Here is a 16,969-nt window from a genome sequence, read left to right as displayed (position 1 = left end):
ATTAGAATCAGCTTTGGCATTCTTGTGTAATGACGCAGAGGAGAATTAAATGACAGACCATATGTATATGAAATATATGTAAATTCATACAAACATGCAGTAAAGTTAAAGTTAGACATGTTCTAAAAGAAAAAAATTGCAAAAGTATACACTGGTTTGTGCACACAAGGTTCAACGCTGTGGTAAAAAAACTGCTGTGCTTGTCTGTGAATTTATCTTAACTTGCCTCATCTCTAGAACAAAACAAATGTTTAAAACTTTTTAAAAACCCCCTTTTTCAAAGAAAGTGCCTGTCTGCTCAGCAAGTCTGACCTGAATTTGCACACTGTATAGCATCTTCAAAACTTTTTTTTTGGAAACAAATTTCAATTTTTCAACAAAAATGTTCCTAATTATTCCCATATAAAGATAATTTTCATACACTAGAAGACACTGAGGCCCAAAACAGCAATAAGGACTGAATCCTAGGAAAAGGAAGCAGATTTCTCTCTTATCTGTGTGCCCAGGCACTTTTGTACCAGAGTTTGAAAGGCACACAGAGGCACCTGTGCAGGCAATCAGGGCTGAGGTGCAGCACTGCACTCGTGGTGTCACCACACAGCTCTTGGCTCACACAATGTCACAAACATTCTAACACCCACAGCACGATGTCACACAGCTTACAGAGCAATCTCAGAAGCACAGGCACACTTGATGATTAGCTTTCCATCACTGGTGCTGCTCTCCTGCCCTGCCTCACAGCCAGGGCTCCTGGCATGGAAAAAGCAATTTGCATTTTCCTGCTGCTGCTGCTCCATGGGCAAAAGGCATCTCCAGCAAGGCTCCAGCTCTTCCTGAGCACAGAGCCTGAAAATCCCTGCCCTTCAGTGGTGCTGGTAATGCTTGGGAACAGAGATGGAGATGTGTCACCTGCCCAGGCAGAGCTCAGGCTGTGGCAGCTCCCCTGCCCAGGGGACAGCACAGAAGGGACCAAGAGTGAGCAGCCAGAGCTGGCACCTCCAGGGGCCCCAGACTGCAGGGCAGAAAAGGTTATCTTCCTATACAATAATTAATAAAAGCTTTGCTTTCATGCACAGTCAATTTTGAAGTGCATCAGTAGTTTAGCATAGAACTGGAAAAAGTAATTTAAAAGTTAACCTGCATTTTGAGAGAAACCATTAATCTGGAAGAAGAAGAGAGCACAGCAGATTTTGGAAACATTTCCCAAAATACTTCATGCCAGAATTTCCACAGGGTTTCTGAACCACGATCACAGCATTTATGATGTATGTATGATGACTTACTACAGATTTCCATCTGGCCTAAGGCATTTACTTTCCTAATTTGTTACATATCATAACAAGAAGAAAGTGAAAATAGTTTGTAATGACCACCAATGAAGAAAGATTTGTAAAATACAGGCCACATTGATCCATGACAATAAGAAACACGGGTTGAAAGCAATTCTCCCTCAAAGTGCTCAAAAAAACCCTCTCCAAATGCAGCACTGATTATTGTTAGATAGGGAAACTAAAATAAAACCCTATCTCTATTCATTCACCCATCTGTTTTATACAACAATTAGGAAAATAATAAATCTGTTATCTGGTCCATAATCTAGATATAAACATCTGCTAAAATAAAGTTTTGTTAACAATTCTATAGTTGTCCACTACAGTTGTTATTTCAATGGAATTAATTGCTAATTACCTTTGCAACAGAAGAAACCAAGAAAAAAAACCCAAACGACCCAAATCCAGATATTAACACTGGTTGAACCCATTAGCCAAAGCAGTCATCCTTATCGTGGAAAATCCCTCATCACTGTGGACAATCCTGAGTGAGGAACATTTCCTTACTAGGTTAACAAAAATAATCTCAAACTAACGGGTTTGTCCTTTGCGCACATTATTTCCCCATGAGCCAGCCCAAGTTCTCATCTGCTACTGCAGTTTCCAACTGGTCTCAGAATCAGAACAGACTCACTGAATTTGTGAGTGTCTGCTCAGAATTGGACAACTCCCAGGACACCAGATATGAACGTGACCCTCTGATCTGCAGTCAGCAGATCAATACTGCTCAAGGAAAGAACTTTCACAGTGCTCAGTGGAAACACAAACTTGCATACACTGAACACAGCCCTCTCCGCCCCCAAAATTCTACCCAAAACAAATAGTTTGTGTCCATACTTTTGGACTTGTACAGGGACTGGGAAATATAGCTGACATCTGAAAATTAACTGGCAATAATGCAAAGAATTACACGGTTCTTGCTTCAGACAATTTTCTATCCATTAAAATGAAAGTTGAGTTGTGGAGATAAAAGAAATCACACTCCTATCCAAGCCAGAACACTAAGAATTCAGTGATTTTTCCAGCAATTATTTATGTCATATACAAAACTGTAATTTTTCTTCAAAAGAAACTTGTTCTTTATTTGTACACTTGCTGCATGGATTGATGATCACAAAACTAACACTGGTCACAGATTTTTGCTGTAAAACTATTCAGTTTACAAAAAAGGTAGGGAAAACTACCCATTTTGCTGTTTGAAAGTATTTCCTAACAAAGTACTAAAACAAAATATAGCTTTTTACTTTCATAAAAAATGCCAAGTGGATTTTAATCGTGCAGCTTTATTCTTCAGCCAGATGCTACAGATCACAGATGATCACTAAAGATAAAAATCCACTAATGGCACATCCCTTCATCACAGATATCTGTCACTGCAGATATATCATATCAGTTTAATTATGGCATCCAAGGATGCTTGTGCAGCTGTTTTTGTTATTAACTACATATCCTGTGGTAGTGCTAAGTCAAAAGCTTTGGAAGGACCATCCTTTACCCACAGCTACCTGTTCAGCAGCTCCATCCCAGAGCAGAGCAGAGCTGAGGCATTTGGCAGAGTGCTTACTGGGAGTCATACATGACTGACCTCTGATAGTCATGCTATGCCCTTCCACCCAGAAAGAAAGAATGTACCAGTTAATTTCCTGTATTTTATAATTCAGATACTCTCTTAATGCTTAGTTTCATGCTGGAATAATAAGAATTACTAACTGATTTATGAGGAATTAAAAAATTAATCTGTAAGCTTCAAGAAACTTTAGATTTGCCATTGGATATTTCCAGACCTTCTGTATCCAAACAGGGTATAGAGCAGGAATGCAGACTAGAAATTGAAAACAGAAAATAAATGCTTTCCTGGTGAATGACACAGAAGCAGGAAAGGGTTTAGATGGTTCTGTGATTGGCATTGTTTCACTGCTTCAATAAATCACTCCTGGTCTCATACAAACTTTAAGTTATTAAATGCTATTTTTTATTTTTTAACTATTATATTCTTAAGTCATGTTGTGAATGGATTTAATAAATAAGTAAGTGTAACTAAGGAATTTGGCAACCTCAGCCAACTTAAATTTATTTTTTTTTTCTGGTTGAAAGAAAAAGCAATTACTGTACTCTATATTACTCCTGAATCTTAAAATAAACATAAGCTAACTGTAGAGTCAATACTGAATACATACAAATGCATTTCATGCATAGGCATTATACATCAAATACATTTATAAATATAAAGTAATAATTATGTATCAAATGTTTCATTGCTGATAAATTCTAATTATTTGATGGAACAGTTACTCTAGAGAACCCTTTAAATTTCCTTTCATATTCCTTTATTAAAAGAAGTCAACACCTGGAATCTTGTTACAGGCTTGTATCAAATCTTATGTACAGTGGAGAGGAAAGTCATATAAAATGGACTCACTTTTGGATATCATCAAGATTCACTTTTTTTAAACTATTTTATTTAAGATATGCAAGTCAAAATGCTTAAGTCTGACTGATGAAACATTTCTGTACATTCTGTGTTGAATAAACACTGAAAATGTTGCATGAAATTGCACATATTGATTTTGTATGTCGGGTCGTGAGGAGTTTAATGTTGTCTGGAAGATGCAAGGCTTCAGTGATCAGAGAAATTCCTACATGGGTTTAAAAATGGACTCTAAGTTCTCTATAGAAATATTAAATCTCTCAATGTGAGGACAAGGGGAGGTGCTGAAGTTCTGACTTGCATAAATAACAGAAAGCAAAAACTGGGAAAAATTAAAAAAACCCCAAACACAGTCAAAGGAACTAGGAAAGGAAAGATATTAAATACTAGGAAATCTGAATATCTGACAAAAATTGCTACAGGGCTAGCTTTGGGTTAGAGTTCCAGAAAGCCCCATTCAGCCAAAGAGCTGCCAAACTGAAGCTGGCACGCCAGCCAGGTCCTGTCCAGTGCTGTCCACCACGGGAATAAACCTACCATGTGAAAAATGCCCTAAATCAGGAACTGCAGTGGAAATGCTGGCCCCCTGCCTCCCCCCATTTGTTATTTACACTAAAGTGATGCCCAGAGGCTGGAGCCAGGGCTGGGACCTGGGGGCGAGTTCCGACAGCTCAGGGCTGGCGCTGCCCACGCTCCCCCAGTGAACATGTTTGTGCACAGCAGCACCAGCCCTGCTCACTGCACATCCACACACACTGCCCTCACTGGCATACTCCAACCCGTGGCTTTGCACCATCAGGATCACAGACAAATGCAGATTTTTGTATCCTATAACCCTAGGTCTGTAAGTGGGCTGGGCAGACTCTTGTTTTATTTAAAAAGCAACTAGCATAAAATCATCTGGGACCTGCTAGCAGTCCACAGTACTAACAGGAGTAGATGTCACACACATTTTTGCATTAATTATTTTCCTCACTCTTCTCCATTTTAAAAATTCATAATATATAAAGAAAATAAGAAGTTATATTTCCTTGCTTGTTATCTGACCAGTATTTTGAACACAGGATAAGGTAGATGTATTTTTCTGCTACTTTCTCATTGCTGAGCCCCTGTAGCAAATACTTGATCAAAACTAAGGTAAAAAATCCCTTAAATAGGACCTTTTCTCATAGCTCATGTTAGAAGACATGGATTCCCAGCAGCTCTGTTAACTAGGCAGGTAAGAATGCCCTTCAATTCTGTCCAGAATTACAGAGTATTATGTTCTGCTGTGGTTATCAAATCCATGGATATTCTTAGCCTGGACACACAAATCCCTCTGTAAATCACTTTGCACCTTGTGACAATTTAAGTTTTGTATCTGTGTCTGCAATCTGAAGGGGAGGGAAGGTAGAAAGATAAATCTATAGCATATCTTAGTTCCATGATGAGACCTCTGTTAATTAGGTCTTCCCCAATCATCACCTCTTTAATTGGCATTTTTCTAGTATCAGGAACAGATGCTAAGATTTCAGATGTCAGATGCTGCATAAAAAGGCCACCAATAATGCACAGCCCTGTGCCAGCAGGGCAGCATCTGCTGACAACAGAATTACTTCTTGCTTTAAAAACAAAAGTTGAAACAACAAAGCACTTAAAGTGTCAGAAGTAAAAAAGAATTTGGGGGAAGCAGAAAAATTGTTACAGGTTATTTCTAAAAAGAGAAATGTTCTCCAGCCAAATGGACAGACCACCATCAATTAGGGAGACAGAAAAATAAGAGGTCTGTATCAATGTCTGTATCATCTGAGCCTAGATGAAAAATTCCATAGGTTTGTAGGCAGAATATTCCAAGATATTTTCTGTTTGAAGATGTATAGATTAAGATTTCAGAGTTACAAGACACCTCAGGCTTGCATGAGCTTTCTGTAGGGTTTTTATTTTGGGGTGTCTTGGTTGTGCAAGGACTACAAAAATAAATTTTAAACACTTCAACATCTCTTGCAGTGAACAAGAGACAGAAAGGAGGAAAAATTTTTTTCTAGTCCTGTAATATTTGCCTCATGCCCCTTTTTTATCTTAAGGAGCCATATCTTCTGGAAGAGCTTACCTGCTAATATTCTCAACCATTATTTAAAAAAAAATCCTACAGAATGCAAAACAATATTGTCCAACTAGGTACTAATACATTTATTTATGCATTCCTTCATTCCTTTCGAGCAAAATCTGATTTGGCCCTACATCTTATGTTTCTTAAAGATAAACAGGGCATTATTAAAAAGAAGTTCTTGTTTAGGCATCAGCCAAATACACCTTGGTGAATATGACAACAGTTCTTATTTATGTACAAGTAAATCAAGGCTGTATTTGCACTACAGAGTTTTAAGGGTTTTCTGACATTATGAGTTAAATTGGTTCTGTTCATTGTGTAGGAAAGATGAGAAACATTCAGCTCTTTGATAATATTTTATGCTGAATGACATTAACTTACTGACTTTGATGGTTATAACTCTTGTTCAAGATAAAAGTTTCTTAATATTTTTACTGAATATGTGTTCTAAATAAATTTATCTAGCACTACATTTTATTCACCAACAGAAGTGCTAGTGATTAGAAGCTCATGATGTAGCCAATAGAACTGTTTGTCTGAAAATCTACACATCTTGAATAAAGAAAGAAAGAATGAGGGCAGGATGGAGCATTTTTTTGGTTATCTAGAACTGGATATATTTAAACTAAAGGGTTGTTTAATAGCTTCTCAGCCTTTGATTTATTTCACATTGAAGGGATGTTGTCCCACATCAAAGATGTCTGTTAAAGAAAAAGAAAGATCCTTTTCTTAAAACCCTCCCCCCTCCCAACCTTTGGCTGAACACACAATTTTCAATTTAGGAGCAGGTGACAGTGAGATATCTCCCAAGGGCAGAGTATTTAGACTTTTACAGAACTAAACAACCCTGTTGTGATGAAAGCTGGACATTCTCAGTGCTGGGATCAAATGAAAACATTGGTGTTTCACTAAACTTTGAGACTGACAATATAAGAGTTTTACAAGAGCCATTAAACATTTATCATTACATCCTGCAAATTACATTTAGACAAGGGAAATAGATACATAAAGCATAGAGTAAAAAAAAAAAAAAAAAAAAAAAAAGCAGAAACTTCTTAAAAATGGATGTATATTTAAGAATGATGCCTCTTTGCAAGAACCTGTCAGCAATAATGGGTTTCCATAAACAGGAAATGGTATTTTAAAAATAGGAACAGATTATTATCATCTCTGATGACAGAAAATACATGCTTTCTTTCTCCTGATTATGTTCACTGCAAAGTCCATCAAGTTGAGCACTTGCACAGACCAAATAACAGGAAATTGTAAGGTCAGAAGAGAACAGAGGAAGTTTCTGCAACACAACTGGGGCAGGAGTTGTGGCCACTGAAGATCAGTAGGAAAAGGCTGAAGAGGCAGGAGAAATGATGGAACCTAGGAAAGCGAGGTTTCAATTTTGGAAAAAGTGGGTTTGAAGATCCTGCAGTTACTAATGTGGAAAGAAGGGAAAAGAGGCTGGAGATAGGGTTGAAAAGAAATCAAATGACCCTGAAACCCTGGAAGGAATAATGCAACTGGAAAAGGAGATAAGGGAATGAAGAATCAGTCACAAGAGGCTCTAAGAAAGGAGACACTGAAATCCTGAATACAAAATTTTAAAAGAGCAAATCTGGGAAAATAAGGATAAGGTGCTTCCTTGAATTAAGAAGACAAAGTTGAATATGAGGCATATCCAAGCAAGTGCTGAGAAATTAGTAAATTGGAATATTGCAACGTTTTTCATTTAGAAAATTTCTCTTAATGACATGAGGCAGATTGTCTTTGACAGGAGTGGTTGGCAGATGAAAAGCTCCCAGTACTCAAGAGGAAAACTGGAAAACACATTTGAGAGATAGCACAGTTCAGGATTTCATGGATGTCAAGAGTGTAGAAATGAAAAAGACAATAGAAAGTGATATTCTTGTTTGGCCTATAAAGTCTAAAACAGGAAGATTCTGAATTTTAGAACAATGTCTTACAAATCTTACAGATAATAAACAACATGAAAATTAGCTAAAACAGATCAGTTTTAGGAACATATGCCACCTTTAAAATATGTCTTTAACTGCTTGTACAAACCATTGCTATAAGAGAAATTGCCCTCATCTGTGTTGCAAAACACCATTTCCAGAAGTGAAGCTTGCTCTCATTGAAACACAGATAAATATTTGTGTTCAGATGGTGAATTCACTTGCTTGTTCTAAGGATTCATTATTTGAATCTGCATCTATAACAAAAACAAATTTGCACAAAGGTTTATCACTACTGCATTTCAACAGAGCACAGAAAACTGAAACTGTTGGAAATGCACAACTGTGCTTTATGCAACAAAAGCCTATTTATAAATTATGACTCTATACACAATATGCCTTGGGGATTGTTCCTGTTCTAATCAAATACTTTTGCAAATTTGTTGCCAAGAACTGAAAAAGTATTTACCTGTACTAGTTAGGTGAAAAAATGATACTATCAGGTAAAATATGTTTTCACATACACTGTGGATATTTTATTCAGTCACTAGCCAGCTTCTAAAGCTTTTCCACAAAAAATTAAATCACATAGCTTAAATATTTGTCTGCAAATAACACTGGTTAAATAACTCTGCAACATCTGGTTTCCTTTTCTGTTTGCTATTTGAGAGCTTTTTCTGAGTATAATTAATCCTTATAAAATGGGAATAAAGCTAGTTATTGTCTTTTGGAAACTGATGAAGTATATTACAACTACAGAGAAAGGGACTGTACTTCATTCTGCACAGCAGAGTTAAGATGCCCACAAAGCTAAAAAAAAAAAGTTTATGTTCATGTGAAAATGGTACTTGGAGCTCAGAAGTCTAGATTCACTTAACAAATTTAGAAAACGAAGTACTTAGAGTAACCACAAAGTTGAAGTGGAGAATTTCAGCAGAAGGACAGTTGGAAGAGCTGGAAAATAAAAGCACAGAGAGGCATGACAGGACAGTTTCTGTCTGCCTTGATTTTCCAGGGCTCTGTGCCAACACAGACTGAATTTGTGGGCCAGTATAGATAATCAAAGTGGGAGGAAAAACCCAACATGTGAACGGTGCTTCTATGGGAGCTGTGGTAACATACACAAGTATTTGCATGTTCATGGCAGTATTGATCTAAGACCAAAAAAAGGTTTTGTCCTCCCTGTATCTGTCAGTCTGCACAGGAGAACAAAGCCACACTCCTAAGAAATCATCTTTGAACTGAGGATTCAATACTGTAACACTTCAACCAGCAGACCTTGACAGGGCAGCTCCAAACCAAGCTGTTTAAAAAACTCTACATCAAAAAAGTCTTTATTATGCTAATTACAGTAGGCAAAACTAACATACCCCAATCTTTCTTTTAGAAATCAATACAACTTTTGCCTTTGTGCTCCATAAACAGAGGTTTAACATTAAAAGGTCAACAAGAGGCACTGACTCTTGTTGAAAACACTGTTCCTACCCTTCTTACCCTCCTGTCCCTCCTGTTCCTGTTTCACAAGGAAAAAAAAATTAGAATTAGAATTTACTAAATTTAGTAAACCAGTCTTTCCTACTTGTTCAGTTCAGGTACTTGGTCCACACATAAAAATAAATTAAAGGACAAATTTTTTTTTCTCCCCTTTAAAATCAATTCTGTCACCTCATCAAAATCACCAAAGGAGATTCATGTATATTCAGCTAATTATGTATTTCTAATGCATAATAAAATATTATCCACTTTATGTTTGTTTTGAGGCTTGATCTGATTTTGCCTTGTAAACACAAAATCCTACATTTGTTACTTTCTTTGTCACACAAAGATGATTTTACATTTCAACAAGGTATTCCCACAAAAGGATTCAGACTTTATGGAAGAGGCTGGTCCAACCCCTTTGCCACCTACTAGCTTGAACCTCAGACACCAAAACATAACAAAGAGCATAACCTTTTTCAAGCAAATCTCAGCAGGACTTAGGATGCAACCTTCAGTATCCCTCAGCACTTCTGACTGTACAATATGTATGAAAGAAGGGTGGGTAAATCACACAGGAGTCACATTCAGTTTAATTAAACTCTAATTCTGCAACCCTCTTCGTTGTATCTTAAGAACAGGATCTGGGCCTGCTGCATACCTAGACACACATTGGACTTTGTTTGCTGGATCAAATTAAAACCATGAATTGGCATTACCAGTTTATTAACTACTCTAGGTATGCCACATTACACCATTTCAAAAAAATCAGCTTGCTAAAGGAAATCTTCCCAGTGAAAAGCTGGTTTTTTTCAATATGCTTCAAATTTCTGCATTTTTCATTTTCTGCATCAATTTGTTATGGAACTATCTTTCATATTATCCCTGCTTTTACTTTCTTTGGTGTTTGTTTTTAAGTAGAGTCATAAATGTATTTCCATTTCATGCTATTCCCAGTTAGGAATAAAATGACGGTACTTCCAAGCAAGAAAATTACCCGGGAATCTGTTCTGCATTTGGAGACAGGAGAGAGGCACTTTGAATGGAGAAGAAGAATTAAATTAGCCCCAGATATAGGGGCTGAATACTAGCCATGTGTTTTTTGAAGTGAGTATCTGCAAACCCTTTCCTATAGATCCTTTATAGTCTGAACTTTATAACAATAAAGGTATAATCTGGTAAAAAGTTCCCTGCCCTACAGCAAGCACAAAACACTTTTTTTTTTTTTTCTATATCCAAAGGAACCACTGGTCTTTGAATAAAATATTTTTACCTTCCCCCACGGCCACCAGTTTAGAATGAAAGCATATTCCATCTTTAAGATTCTATATTTACTCAGTTTAAATATTTATGGGTGAGATGTATATACAGCATTGAATAAAACAGAAACCAGATTCATTCCTTAATGAGTGAGAAAGAATAAACTTCATATGGGGCAAAAAATAGTGCTAGAAATTGTCACTGCTTTCAAGTCAGCAGCCACATGAAATGTTGTCTTCTCAACTACTGTACAAATAACAAAGCCAAAAGCAAGTGTTATTAGTTTTTCTTCTACATTATCAGATTTTTATGACAAAGGTTAGAATGTTCAAAAATGTGTTTAAATTTATTCAGCTGTTCTCATAGTTTCATGTTTCGCTGGGCTGCTACACTGCATTATGTTCCCATATGACCAGATTAAAGCTATCTAACAGGCTGGTGAAGTTATTAGTCCAGCAAGTGAATACTTGTTAAGAACCCTCTTCAGCAAGTATTGACAAACTGCAAAAGTCAGATGGATTTGGTTTGGGTTTTTTAACAGGACATCCATGGTATTTGTCAGATCAGCACTTCTAAAGAGTGCTCCTCCTCCAAAGACACTGGTAAACTAAAAATGGTGTTAAAGCCACTTGTAGGGAGACTGGACAGCCCAAGGGAGAGGTAATGGGATACAGAGACTTTAACCTTTAGGTCATCAATTTAAATTCAGCTCAAGTTGATCATGACCAACATTCCCACATGATGAATGTTTGTTAGCCTGTGTAAAGAAATAGACACAATAAATATTGGTGGACACATTACCAAGGTAACTGATCCCTTCTGGTAATCCCAAAAGAATACCTACACTCTGACAGGCCACCCTATTCCTCTGGCTTCATGGAATCCATCATGACTGCAGACTCCAAAACAATATCCTAACTAACATCAAATTACTTTCAACATGTTTTGGATTTGTTATGTTGTTTTGGTTTTTTTTTCATTAAGTAGATATTTCAACCAGAAGTATCCTCAGCAGTGATCACAGAGTTAGCTTATCATAATAAAGCTGAGTGTGCAAATACAAAAGGTTACATTGAAAAATGGCATTAAATTCATTGCTATAACCCAAGTCTACTTTTAGGCAGATTTGGTTTCAACTGTTTAAAGAATGGATATAGGAAAAACAGAGAAACCCAAGACAGCTGACAGGAATAACCAGAGGCATGGAAATACAGTTCTATATGGAGTCTGAGATTGGGATTTAGTTTAGAGTCCAGATTAACAAATGTTGCCTGGTATGAATATATAAAATAATGATTATTACAGGCATTTCTTCAGAGCCTGGGGGTTATGAATAAAGCTAAGCACAAAGGTTCTTTCCCAGCCTATAAGAATTCTGAAGATTTCAGAAAGGTCTTGTTAGTATTAGGACAAATCCTTTCACAATTTTCACAAAAGCAGAGATACCCAACCTATTACAGACAATAGTCCAGTGGTAAAGACAGTTGCCTTGGATGCATTAGATATTCAGCTGGATTTAAGTCTCTATTCAGCTGGATTCAGAAAAGGAAATTGAACCAAAGTCGCATGTCTTAAAGGATAATGCCCTAACTATTAGGCTCTAGGTATTGTAATGCAGATTTCTCTCAAGGTTTCTTTTTGTGCAGTTCCATTTCCAATAAATTATTTATTTGCTATTTGAAATTAAAGTTTTCTAAAGGAATTTTTTTTAAACTGCCCTTCACACGAGAGAGGTTTCGGATTTGATAAAGCAGCAATTTCTATTAAAAACTCTGTTAACTTGGAAAAATCCCTATAGCTTTAGTATTTCCAAGAGCAGATACAGAAAATTTTAGACGCTCATAAACAATCTTTTTCCTTTGTGGCAACACTAAAAAGAGGACAGCAAGACCATGCCATGTAATCCTTTCCTCCTCAAGACATCGAGTGATTTAAGGCTGAGGAATCATTGCTACTGATCCTACACAAATCAACCTCTCCTATAAAATAAAAACAACAAAATGTGTAATAAAATTAAAAATATTTTTCTGTAAAATTGATCAAGGAAAACACAACAGCATTCACACTACTCTTTTTTTCCTAACTGACAATGAAGTTGAGTATTTTAATAGCTGGGAGGATAAGATCTTTAGTGTGGACTTTCACTAACATATGAGTCATATTTACAGTGATTTACCCTCCAATCCATAATATTTGGAAGTATGCTCTTCCCAAATGAAATAGCAATTTTCATGTGATTTGAACCACAAGTCTGTTTTTCTTAGCTTGTTCCCCAATAGCTGATCTTGCATTTGACTACTGCCTCCATCAAGATGCATATTGATCACAACTTTTACTTATTGCAATTGTCTTATGCAGGGCTTCCCAAATTACACTGACTGAAATCAACCAAACTCATGTAACATAGTTTATCCATAGTTATACAAAATTTATTCTTTTTTAAAGACCTGTACTCACCTCCAAAGTTTACCACTCCACCAACTCATAGCTTTCTGTAGTAATTTTTTTTTCCTCCCCACTCCTTCTCAGTTTTCCCATTCTGGCTTTCATCCAGCCCTCTCTACCTTTCTCTGTCATCATGTGGGTTACCACAGTGCATTTTTAGCTATTTATCCCAAATTCACAGCAGTGGTATCTAAAGACCCCCTTTAACACACCAACACACACCCACTTTAAAGCAATTAAGTCAACACTGTGCTAAGCACCATTCCCTACACCAATGCACACAGAATCATTAATATGATTAGTCTTTATCAATTGAACTTCTTCAATGGGAAAAGAGAGATATTAATGTTACACTGAGGAAAGCCCTGCTAAAACCAGATTATGGGACAGTGAAAGTCCTGTGTGTGGAGCCATAAATGGTGCCAAAGGAACTCAGCTAAACCATGAACAACTGGGTACAGACTGCATCCTTCCTACTTCTGAGTGTTCTCCTACTACATAAAAAGTTCCCTTGCAATGAAAATAGACACTAGCAAGGCAGAAAAGACTTGTCTTTAAAATCAACCACTTGTCATGAATAAAAGTTTCTATTCCCACCTCCACCACTCCTAATTCACCATATTACAAAGCAGGAATAGTTCCCATTTGGATACCAAACCAAGTGTTACATCTACTGCCAGGAAAGTAATGTGTAATGAATCACATTATTCCTCCAGTGTTTTAAACAGGTAGAAACAATAGTAGAAAAACTACCATGGAAATCTACAGTTGCAATTTTATACTGACTGTAGGTCTTCAGACTAAAAATAATGCAGAGATGTCATTTTCAAAATTAGCATTTCTGTTAAAAGGAAAACCAGACTCATCCTAGTTGATCTTAGACATTGACTTATTCACCAGAATAATTCCATTGAGGCAGATAAACACATTTGCATGAATAAGGGCTGCACTGCAGGACTTTATAAAAACACACATATGGGACAAAAAAAGAGCCTAGGAATTAAGTCAGTAGTTTTGACAAACTTTTGTTTTACAACTGCAATGCAATTAATTTAACTGGCTATTCCTCAGTTCAGATCTAATACACACTGCTCTACAGAACTGCCTGAACAGCATTAACGTGTTCAAAGCAATTTCACTTTTTAACCTTCAAAACACACTATGTTTGTCTCTGGTTCTTCACTGTTGATGCACTTTTGAACCACAAATTCTTCCTATCATCTTGCCTAATTATAACACATTCTTTAAAACTTAGCTTTTGTTTGAAAAACAGGTTTATAAAACCTCTCAGTTCTACATTCAAAAGAGCTTGTTAAATTAAACTAACTTAAAGCCCAAAAATATGGGAATTCAAAATGGATTGTGAGAAGAATTTAGGCATGTGTAGCCAAAATGGTGATCTGGAGGCCCCTACTTCATCCTGGAGATGCTCCTGGTGCAATAAAGGTTTTGATGGCAACACAGGCCAGACCCAGAAGCAGCATCTCTGTGCATGGCCAGAGTTTACCTGCTCAGCCAGGGTGCTTCATCTCACAGCTCAGTTCCTGTGGGAGCTGCACAGCTGATCTGGGAGTTTAACCCACCAGGTGCTCTCACAGCCAGCCTTATAAACACCAGCCAGGTGGGCTCCCTACAAAATTCTCCAGATGCTATTTCTCTCTAAACCAGCACATGAGCTCCAGTCCTTCCCAGCCTGGCAGCAGCTCTGCTCATCCCAGGAGCCAAATCCCCTGCTCCCATTCCTTCTCTTTCGTTGTACAGAAAATAATTCAAGATTCATTGGGCAGAAGAAAGAACACAAGAGGGAGCAAGAGTCTGTAGCCTAGTGATTTGGGCACTCAGCTGGGAAAAGGAGTCCTGGGTTCCTGGCCTGTGCTCCACAGAAGGTTCATGCAATTTATCTAGCAGCCTTTCAACAGCCTAAGTCTTAGCCTGGATCTGGCCATGTTTTCCTTCCTGATCCAGGTCTATAAATAACACTTTGTTTGCAAACATCAACATCTCTTGTATGCTTTAATGCTAAATTTTAAATAGGAAACATCAACCAAACTGACATGTTCCAAAACCTGAAACTTCTTTCATATTCATTTTCATTTAACAAATACAAGAACTTACTTACTTGAGCCCAGGTTAAAAATACTATTAAAATGCAAATACATGGTTTTACCTGTGTCAATAATGCTGCTTTGAATCACTAAATTGTAATGCATTTTTTCATCTCATCTTTCTCAGGATGAGGTAAGATTTTTAAGAAGTTATAACAACAGTAATAGCCTTCTAACATCTTTATTCTGCTCAGTTGCTGATTCTCACTTAACAGTATTTTCATTTGCTGGTTCTCATTCCCTAGCACAACAGTGCAATGTCATGCAGGCAACTTTAAATCCAAGCAAGGTTACCCTGAAATTCCCACTCCAACAATTTCATGGACATATTTCTGGTTTTGCTAAACATTCTTTTCATAATAGCTTCATTTTGGGCCTAAGCCTACATAACAGGGTCCCTTTAAATAATATTCCATGCCTTGAAACATATTACAAAAACTGTTATATCAAGGGGAGTTATGCAAGGGCTCTCTATGGTTTTAGCATATTTACTCTGTCACGCCATGTGTGAGACTGCAGCCTCCACAACAAAACCTTTACACACTGAAGTCATTATCTCTGTGAAGTCTGCAACTGGCATTTAAAACTTATTGATGGCCTGGGTATTGGTGGCTCAGTAGGCAGCACTCTTGCCGGAGGCCCAGGAGGTCAGGGGTTCACATTCTGCTCAGAGAACAAGTTGGACATATTCCAGGTTTGTGTGTGGGCTGTGCTACACTCCTGAAGGGGCAGTCCTTAGGACAGTAAATGAAACCTTGGCTTTTTGGGGATATCAAAACCCTCTTGCAAAGGCGAGAGGAACAGTAAGAAGAAAGTTTAACAAGTGAACAAACACGATCACACTGGCAGGGGACCAGGATTTGGTTGTGTGCTAAGTACAGAATGGTCCAGCTAGAGTACATGGAACAGTTTTAATCAAGCTGCCACAAGCTGCCACATCTCAGTCTCTGTGGCCAGCACATGTCCAAGGGAGAGGTCCAGACCCAGGCATGCTCAGTATTTGCAGCTTCCTCAATAGCAGAGTGACTTTGGGTTCAATTTCACACCACAGAACTATGAAAAATGCATGTGCAGTTTCAGCAGTTGAGCAGTCCAAATGAAAACACTTTAACACTGGAGCAACTTCCACCCATACTGTACATATGTGCATACTGTACACACACCCACAAACAATCACTGAAAAAATCTCCAGCCAAATACCCGAGTCAAAACTAGCAACACATATAGAGAAAAATAGAAATCAAGATTTGACCTGCTCTGGTGTTAAACTTTGATACTTGAATATCCCAGATGTCTCCCTCCTCCTCTTCTTCTTTATAGACAGGTAAAGATGGATCTCTTGAAGGAACTGGGGATCACACTCTAGGCAAAGGTTGGACAGGTGATCAATGTACAGCATGAGATTTTGCCGTGGCTATGTGCCTCCAACAGTGACTGGATCATCTGGTTTAGAAAAACAATTCAAAATTGTAATATTTTCTAAAGCACTTATAAGAGAAAAAATTAGCAAAAGGGAGAACATGTAATTTTTATAACATGGAATATATCACAGAATTTCTTTCCATAATTTTATATTTAATTTCAAAAATTTATTTATTTCTTGCTTAACATATATCTCATTAACTTTTCAAGTCCTTAGAAATCAGTCTTGAGAGGATTGCATCCCATTTCCACTGGCAGAATGTGCTCAAAAGTTACCACTGTCACATGAAATTACTCTTGTAAGTGCCAATATATATTTTTTTTTGGCATCTAGCTTCAGACACAGCCCTAAAAAGTGCCAGGGCCAGGCCCAGTCCATTCCTTAAACAGGTTTTGGAGCAAGCCAATATTTATCATTCAAATGGATTCTATTCTGCAGTGCTCTTGAGGAGGTAAGCACAGAG

At 37.4% G+C, this 16,969-nt stretch overlaps 1 protein-coding gene across 2 annotated transcripts in view; it reads right to left on the bottom strand.

Annotated features, from left to right (window-relative positions):
• The window catches only part of ERC2 (ELKS/RAB6-interacting/CAST family member 2), a 390,835-nt gene that overhangs the window by 41,299 nt on the left and 332,567 nt on the right, over positions 1-16,969 (bottom strand). For both annotated transcript variants that reach the window (XM_056501857.1, XM_056501859.1), the window contains one exon: positions 16,336-16,526. The gene's annotated coding sequence lies outside the window, so the exon portion shown is untranslated. The remainder of the gene's footprint in view (positions 1-16,335; positions 16,527-16,969) is intronic.

This window comes from Oenanthe melanoleuca, chromosome 12, assembly GCF_029582105.1.
Source record: "Oenanthe melanoleuca isolate GR-GAL-2019-014 chromosome 12, OMel1.0, whole genome shotgun sequence".
Taxonomy (NCBI): Eukaryota; Metazoa; Chordata; class Aves; order Passeriformes; family Muscicapidae; genus Oenanthe; species Oenanthe melanoleuca.
The sequence above is the reverse complement of the archived record's forward strand: the minus strand, read 5'-3'. Positions and strand labels throughout refer to the sequence as shown.